The sequence below is a fragment of the Amblyomma maculatum genome, chromosome 5 (genome assembly GCF_055883805.1).
Source record: "Amblyomma maculatum isolate TAMU_Amacu chromosome 5, ASM5588380v1, whole genome shotgun sequence".
NCBI classification, from domain to species: Eukaryota; Metazoa; Arthropoda; class Arachnida; order Ixodida; family Ixodidae; genus Amblyomma; species Amblyomma maculatum.
Genome location: NC_139348.1, coordinates 41,321,578 through 41,329,520, shown reverse-complemented (window position 1 = coordinate 41,329,520; position 7,943 = coordinate 41,321,578). Strand labels below are relative to the sequence as shown.

The following is a 7,943-nucleotide window of genomic DNA, read 5'->3' as shown; positions in this document are numbered from 1 at the left end:
ATCATTGTAAGGACAGCCTTGTAACTTGGTAGTGATGATTACCTGCATAACAGAAGCACCCCGATTTCTTAGGCAGCAAATAAATTTAAACACTATAAATATTTGTGTCCTATTGCTTTTGCCATGAACAAAATTTCACTGCAACATGCATTCCTTGGCATACAGCCCGTCTCAGCATATTCAGGAAATGTATCTCTTGCCGAAGCCGAAATCTAAGTCAGTCTCTCCCTGCAAGGCTTGTTTTCAAAAAAAAAAAAATGTCTTGTCCTCAGAAAAGACTTCCGGTCTTTGCAGAAATGAAAAGAAGCAGGCGTTTTTACGGCGCATTCACTTTCAAGCCGCGAATGTGTCGCAGGCAGGGAGCGTGACAAATGGCCCGAGACCAGTCATCGAGGAGCAAGGCGCGCTGGACAATCAATATTCCCTTCATCCTGTGCTTTACATATAAAGGGCAGGTATACAGAACCCTTTCGACAGCTCTCGCTAGGTCATTTTGAAGACAACTGTTAAAAAACAATGCACGAGTGGGAACGAGACCTTTTGGTTGGAAAAAAAGCCTTGCAGAGAAGCCGACTTACAAGTGGTATTGCACACATCAATGCATATAATCAAGATCGTTCGATGACCAACACGGGTTTTTAGAGCTTAATCAAGAAAAAGACGCAGGTGTTCAGCAGACCTTCGATCACCTTTCGGTGCACAGGAGTACCGCTATCAAACATTATCCCAGACGGCCATAGACGTCCGACGGTCGACCGACGGACGTCCGTTCTCGGACCTTCGGACATCCGACGGAAGTCCGGTTATGTTCGATATACGTACAGCGGACGTCCGTCGGACTATCGTTCGTGGATCCGGATCGCGTCCCACGGACGTCCGACGGGCAGCCGGAGGCGGACATTCGGACGTTTCCCGGAACATGCTTGCAGGGCCCGCTATTCGTTTAAAAACTTGCCAATAACATTCGTGTAAAGCTCAGCAAGCATGTGCCATGGAAATTTCAGTCACATACTAGTGCTCAATGCCTTTGTCGTGAGAGTAAAGCAGACAATAGAATATGCAACAGGTTCAAGTTTCCTGTTGTCTGCTTTACTTTCACACACAAAGCACTGAACAGTAGTGTGCAATTAAAACTTCCATCAAAGAGGCACATATGCTAGCTGAGCTTTGCACAAATGCACCATTCCTGAAAACATGCTAAGTGCATAGGCATACCAGCATGCGAGGTTGTAAAAAAAGCATTTTGCAAAAACTGCATGCATAAATAGTCTACACTAAAAAAATATCGATGTTAAGGAATGGCATGGTAAAATGCAGGCCAACTGGAGTATTAAGAATCTACTTGAATAATTTTTTTTAATTATCCTTGGCCGTGACAGCTCTTCCCTTGGGGAGGTGGTGGAGGAAAAGGTATTTATTGAAACCTAATATTTCGGAATTAGCGAGATGATCGAGTTCTGTGTGGGTGGCCTCCGCAGGCCGGGATTCCAGGAGCAGTTACTATCCTGTGCATTTGCTCGATCAGCTGTTGCTAGTCTTTCAGGCCTAAGATGGAAAGAGCAGGCTGGGCTCCTCCTGCAATAGAAGGGAAAATGAAATTCAAGTTATCTGTGCTGAACTTTGATTACACATCTCCAAGGGCAACTGCCAGTTTCTCTCAATTGCTTTTTCCAGATGGCACTGTACGCATGCATCTCCATTCAGAACTGTCACATACTATATAGAAAGGTCATATAACTGCAGCAAAACCCATGCAGAATAACAAAAGATACAAACGTAGTTTGACCAGAACCTGGCATTCAGTATTTTAATGTTTTTATGTCGTCTCTTTGAACATGCCACTCTGAACAAACATGGCATGTTATGCTTGCTGCTATGCGCCCTCAGCAATGCCCAAGACATGGTGTGCACATGCAGAGAAATTAAGCATAAAGGATGCTGTATATGAACATAAAGCACAGCCAGAGCATTGCAGTATTACACAGGTACGCATTGGTGGCAGAAACCTGCATTTTGAGCGGTTTAACAGGCAATTTCTAAAGTCATTGTTCCTGCTCTGAAAAGAAGTGATCAATAATAAAATCATTTAAAATTGTTACCTTTTTGTTCTGTAAACTGCACATTTCGCTGGTTTCCATGTACCCTCTACTGAAGACATTCCCTGGGCGTGTCGGGGGTATATCGACATCAACATCTAGGCTACAAGCCTCTAGAAAGCGTCTCCTTAGAGCAGCTGCGACGAATTAACTTATCTGATAACATGCAAGCTGCTGCAGCAGAATAATGATAGACATTTGACATGTGGCTAAAGCCCAATGTGGAAGCATAGCCCGCCGCAGTGATTGCGCAGTGTTCATGCTTCTACAAGAGTTAAAAGTAAAGTTATTTGTTTACCCACAGCGCTATATGTGACATTACAATAGCAAGGTTTATAGTTACACAAAACACAAAAAGCTGATAACCACAAGCTCCTGATGTATTACCGGCAGCATGCAGCATGGATGTATGTCATGGATTTCTCAACTGCGCACAACAAATTACAAAAAAAATAATGGTATTTATAAATGCAGCCAGCTGTTCACAAGAAACACTGTAGCTTTTTTATGGGGAAGGTAGTGGGCGCCAAAGAAACTGCCCCTGTAAAGGCGCCTAATTTGCCCCTATGTAATATCGGGGACAAGTGTGTGGACTACACAAACTGCAATCAAAGCACATAACTTTCACATCGACCAGGAAACTCGGACCATACTTGTCGATGTGAAAGTTGAACGTTAGTTCTTTCATGTGTGCAAGAGAAATAAGGTCACAATTCGTTTACATCGCGATTCTAGTCCAAAATCTACAGACATACTGTCCAGACTTTCGCCCCCGCAGTATAAGCTACCACTTGGGTAAGAGATTAGTAAAAGAAGTGTATAAAAGACATTAGTGCTATTGGACAGCCATAGCTATAAAAATGGTATCGACATTGGAGTACTACCTTAAGGCGGGGCCTAGGGCATTACAAAAGCAAGAGTTAGTGTCCGCTGATCCTCATTTGAACGAACAAAAAGAGGGGGGGGGGGGGAAGAAATCTACCTCAATTACATGTTTTGAGTGACACCAAGCCGCAGTTAGTATTAAAGATATCACACAGTTTAGTGGAAGATTTGGGAGCGCTTTGCAGCTTTCTTACACGATTGGACAAAAGAGCTCACCATCTTCAGAAAGGCACATTATATAGAAATGAAAATAGTGAATTTACTGCATCTGGCCACAACAACTTGCACACGGAGAGGAAGATGAACTGAAAATTTTATACATGAATGTACGTATTTACAACAGGTGAAACAATGACCATGATCTATGCCGAAGAGTAAAGAGATCAAAATCTAGCTCAGAACGAGTTCTCCAGGCCGCGGGGCCGTTTCATTAACTTTGGCATTTTGGCATGTCTTTCCACTTTCATAAGTTCTTCACCCTCTCCCTAATACAAGCAATGCAAAAGGGACAACAAATTTGTTTCACAACAAACGGAATTTAGAGAATGGACCTCGAAATGATTGGCTCACTAGGTCACATGCCAAACTCTCTCCCCTAGGAAAAAAAAAAAGAAAATAAATAATTAGAACCCATCAAAACGGTGTCCCACGTGCGCAACCATTGCCCAAAGCTTGCATCCTTGGCGGCTCCTTTTACAGGGCAATTATTGCAATTATTGGCGTCCGAGTCAGCACCATTGCGGACCACATCAGAAGAGCCAACCCACATCATACCGTCGCTGTTACACACTTGCCTTTTTTCAACGCCGCTATCTCCCACCATTGTTAACATCCAGGGTTGGAATCCTCAACGAGACCCCACTCAGCGCGCCTGCACTGAATAATTGTCACTTTTATGGGCTCCCCAACAAGGAAGAGGGCCTTACACCCTTCAACCTGACAGTGTTTTTTCTTTGAACGATAAGCAGTTCTTCCAAAAGAGGTGCTCGTTTCAAAGCTGTGCTGCCTCCGGGTGATGGGTCCAGTCAGCGTACTAAGGATCCCTTAGTACGCTTAGTACTAAGGACCCCTTAGTTGTATACTGTTCGTAAAGCTCCTTAAATAAAAATGAGCCCCCTACATGACACAGCAACGACAACAAACTGTCTGTCCCCGCGTCTTTGAGTGCGACAGCAAAGTCCTCGGAAGAGGGGACTTCTTTCCCTCTCTGCCTACGTTTCCGTTAAGCACTGTAGCTGCTGTAGCTGCCTATCTGTGCGCGTCTCTCCGCCTCCTGTCCGAGGGCAAGTGGGAGACGGCCGCAGCTGGGCATTGAACAGGTGACCCAAAAAGAGCAGACTAATAATGGTGCCTAGCATACCCACCGATCCCTTACAGAAATCATTAAAGAAATGAAAGCAACACATCAGATAACACTACAATGTTTCTAAGTACAAAGTCGACAACTCCAAGTCATATAAATATATGTACATCTCCGCACATTAACTAGACAGAAACAGTGCAGAGTAAACTAGTAATTCAGTGTCTAGCAACACTATTAAAAGGGGATAAAGGCCACGGGGGGCTACGATTATTAGTACCGTTTTGCCTTTAAACTACAATAACATACTTGTTGCAAGCTTAAAATCAAAGATTCACGCCTGTCCCACCCACAGCAATGGAACACACATCTGACTCAAGTCTGCAGAGAAAGAGCAAGCTAGACTATTGCAGACGCACCCTTGGTTATTTTTCTGGCATTTCTGAGGGTGAAGAATCTGACTTGTCAGTAGCATGTATACGAATAAGAACCCTATGACAGTAAATGCATCAGATTTTCTGGAGTGGCTTTTCTTTGCTGACCACATATGAGGAGAGCTATAATTGATCCAACTTGGCCTAGGTTTATTCTATGAATAACAAAGCTATAGCAGGTACACAGTCGTCCACTCAGGCTGAACATGCGAGTGTGTGGCATCCACTTTTTGAGATGCCACTGCATCCATCGCAGCTGCACACCGTAGCGAAGAGGCAGACAGCGTGAAGTACCAGCCTCTAGTCCCTCTACCACCACTTGGGTCCCAAACTAGGGACCCCTTGTTTTTGTCAGGACAGGCCCCCTCAGGGTCAGCTAGTAACCTCCTGTATTTGTATCTGATGGCAATGTTTTCCACCACCACCCATAATACGCAGCTGCGCATCATAGCAGATGTGAAGCAACAGCTCCTGGTCCTTCTATGCATAAGCCACTTTGCCTTGATGCATGCCTGCGCACCATAGTAAAGAGGCAGACGACATGACGCAGCAGCTCATGGTACCTTTACACATGAGCCCCCCATTGTACTTCGATACGCACCATAGCAAATATACACACTACGCCACACAGCTGCTCCTGGTCCCTCTATGCATAAGCCATTTTGCCTCAATACGCACCTGCGTACCTGAGCGAAGAGGCAGACGTGAAGCTGCAGCTCCTGGGCCCTCCATGCACAAGCCACTTAGCATCAATGCACGGCTGTGCACTGTAGTAAAGAGGCGAAGGACGTTAAGCAGCAGCTCCTGGTCCCTCTACACATCAGCCATTTTGCCTCAATGCGCATCTGCACACCGTAACAAACAGCCAGATGTGACAAAGAAGCTCCTGGTTTCTCTACAAATAAACCACTTTGCCTCAATGCACGTCTGCACACCGGAGCAAAGAGGCAGATGACGTGAAGCTGGAGCGGCTGGTCCCTCTACGCACAAGCCACTTAGCCTTGATGCATGGCTGTGACGGATGCATTGCTATTTTGCAAACTGCATGCCACACAATCCCATTCAAGCTAAGAGTGGACGACTGTGTCCAATGACAAAAAGTAACATGGTGGACAATGTAAAAAGAATTTGCTGCATAAAGTTTGTTGAAACCAGTTCTACATCCTACATGTAAACAAGCTAAAACCTTAATGTCGAAGGGATGTCCTGTGTGTTTAAAATCATCACGCTCAAACAACTTCAACACTGACAATCATGATTCAATATTAATAATATAGATAATGATACAATACTCACTTTTAGCCATACCAAAGAAATGAGAATGCAAAGGGATGTTGCTGTTTTTCCCCCGTGGATGACAGTTTTCCATGTTCAAAGTGCTGCTTCCTGTTGGCCTACGAAATCGGCTACAGCAAATGGCATCTGAAAAATTTTTGGAAGCCTCATGCTAGTCTTCAACGAGAAAAGCATTGCCATACAGAAGCAGAACACAAATACTTTTACAATACATTAAAAGCACCAACTGCGGTGCTGTTTTTAGGATGACTAGGTAGAAGTTTTGCTGTAGCAAACCAAATGTTAGCCTTCTATAAGGAAAGCATTCCCATACAGAAAGAGAACACAAAATCTTTTACAACACATTAAAAGCATCAATTGCACAAATGCTTGTAAGATGACCAGGTACAGGTTTCTGCTATAGCCCACATCATGACCAGCGGTTATCAGAAGCCTTGTATGTGAGCATGATGCCCTAGATTCAATTTATGGCTATCACTGTATTAAAAAGCATGGGTTTAAAGCTACTTTAATATGATAATCTAAGAACATGGTAAGAGCTTTCAGTGCGACACATAAGCTCAGTATCATGCACTATAAGGTGCTGCATGGCTCTAGTGCAGCTTCGGCATTATCTCGCTGTCAATAATGCAGTGAAGTTCTGAGGAGCCTTTGAATATCTGTAAGGACAAAGCAACAACAATTTTGTTTTCATCTCACTTTTGCTCAACTCGTTTTTTGTTTTTTTTTTTCTTTTTTTTTTAGCCCGCGGCTTGCATGGTTTCCCAGTACGCCTGTTTTGCATAAAAGAAGGCGTTGCAGGCACAAGAGCTCACAGCCCAACTGTATCGCGGCGGCGGTATGTCAAATTCGTGCCAGAACAGCGCAGAACGGGTCAAGAAAAAGACAAGTGCTGACTTTTTTTTTTCTCTCATCTCCTTGTCCGGTTGTTCTGCGCGGTTCGGTCTCACATGCATAACCAAAATGCGCAAGGTGCTGTCCTGGTTTGTCAAAGCTGAAGGAGAGTACTAAACCTTTAGTTATTTAGTAGCTACAGCCGTTCCTTCTAGAACTGTAGTTGCCGTAAAGCTCGAAAGAGAAAGATCAGCGGCTGTCCATTAAAAAAAAAAAAAAAAAAACTCGCGACGTTTTCACAAGTGTAGGCATGTCGCACGATAGGCTCGAGGAGCGCAAAAGTTTTCTCGTATAGTTTTTACAACTCAGCACGTTGCGCATGGTTAACAAATTAACTCCTTTAAAGCTCGGGCAGGCACTCCTTTATCAGAGACAGAGAAGTTGCGCTGCTTACTGGCGCAGCGTCCAGTAATGCCGAAAAGATGGCCCTCAGACTTGAGGCTGCACTTTAGTTAGTCGGCGCGGAGCCATCCTGTCAGTCTCGCCTAAAACACTCGACCGTTCGGCTGCTGTACAGAGCTGTTTCCTTACGCAAAAGCTCACCACTATCGGTGCATCGAAAAGTTCAACTAAAGAAACAAAAGTTCGGTGAAATACTTACTTTGGAATCAGCGGGTGAACAAAGTGTGCCAGCCGCACCAAGCCACAGCAAAAACAATGCTAGCAGTGCATTACAGCCGTAGGTATTTGTAACTGCGCAGAAAATGCAGAACACGGAAACGTGAAGCCATCTTCCATGACTAAACTTCAACTTGTCAGGTGGATTGGATTGGCTCATTTCAGATTTTTTTGAGGATAGGTTCGGTTTCGTTCTTTTTGAGCTTGCTGCTTGCTGCGTCTATTCAGCCACTGATTAAAATTTCACCGAAGCATCATGATAGAAACATGTTTAATGGTCATTTAACTTTTAATAAAAAATTTTGGATGGAAGAATTCAACGATGAAACATGCGGAAAATAAAAAAAAAAACTGTTTAATGGAAACGCTTTCTATCGCATCGATTCGCTCTGGCATCATATAATGCAGACTTGACGGCAT

At 44.1% G+C, this 7,943-nt stretch overlaps 1 long non-coding RNA gene across 1 annotated transcript; it reads right to left on the bottom strand.

The window, feature by feature from the left end:
* Nucleotides 1-723: 723 nt before the first annotated feature.
* LOC146188137 (uncharacterized) lies at nt 724-7,663 on the bottom strand. Its single transcript, XR_014707484.1, has 3 exons — nt 7,507-7,663; nt 6,012-6,137; nt 724-1,575 (listed from the first exon to the last, which is right to left on the bottom strand). It is a non-coding gene; the product is annotated as an uncharacterized LOC146188137 (long non-coding RNA).
* Nucleotides 7,664-7,943: the final 280 nt, after the last annotated feature.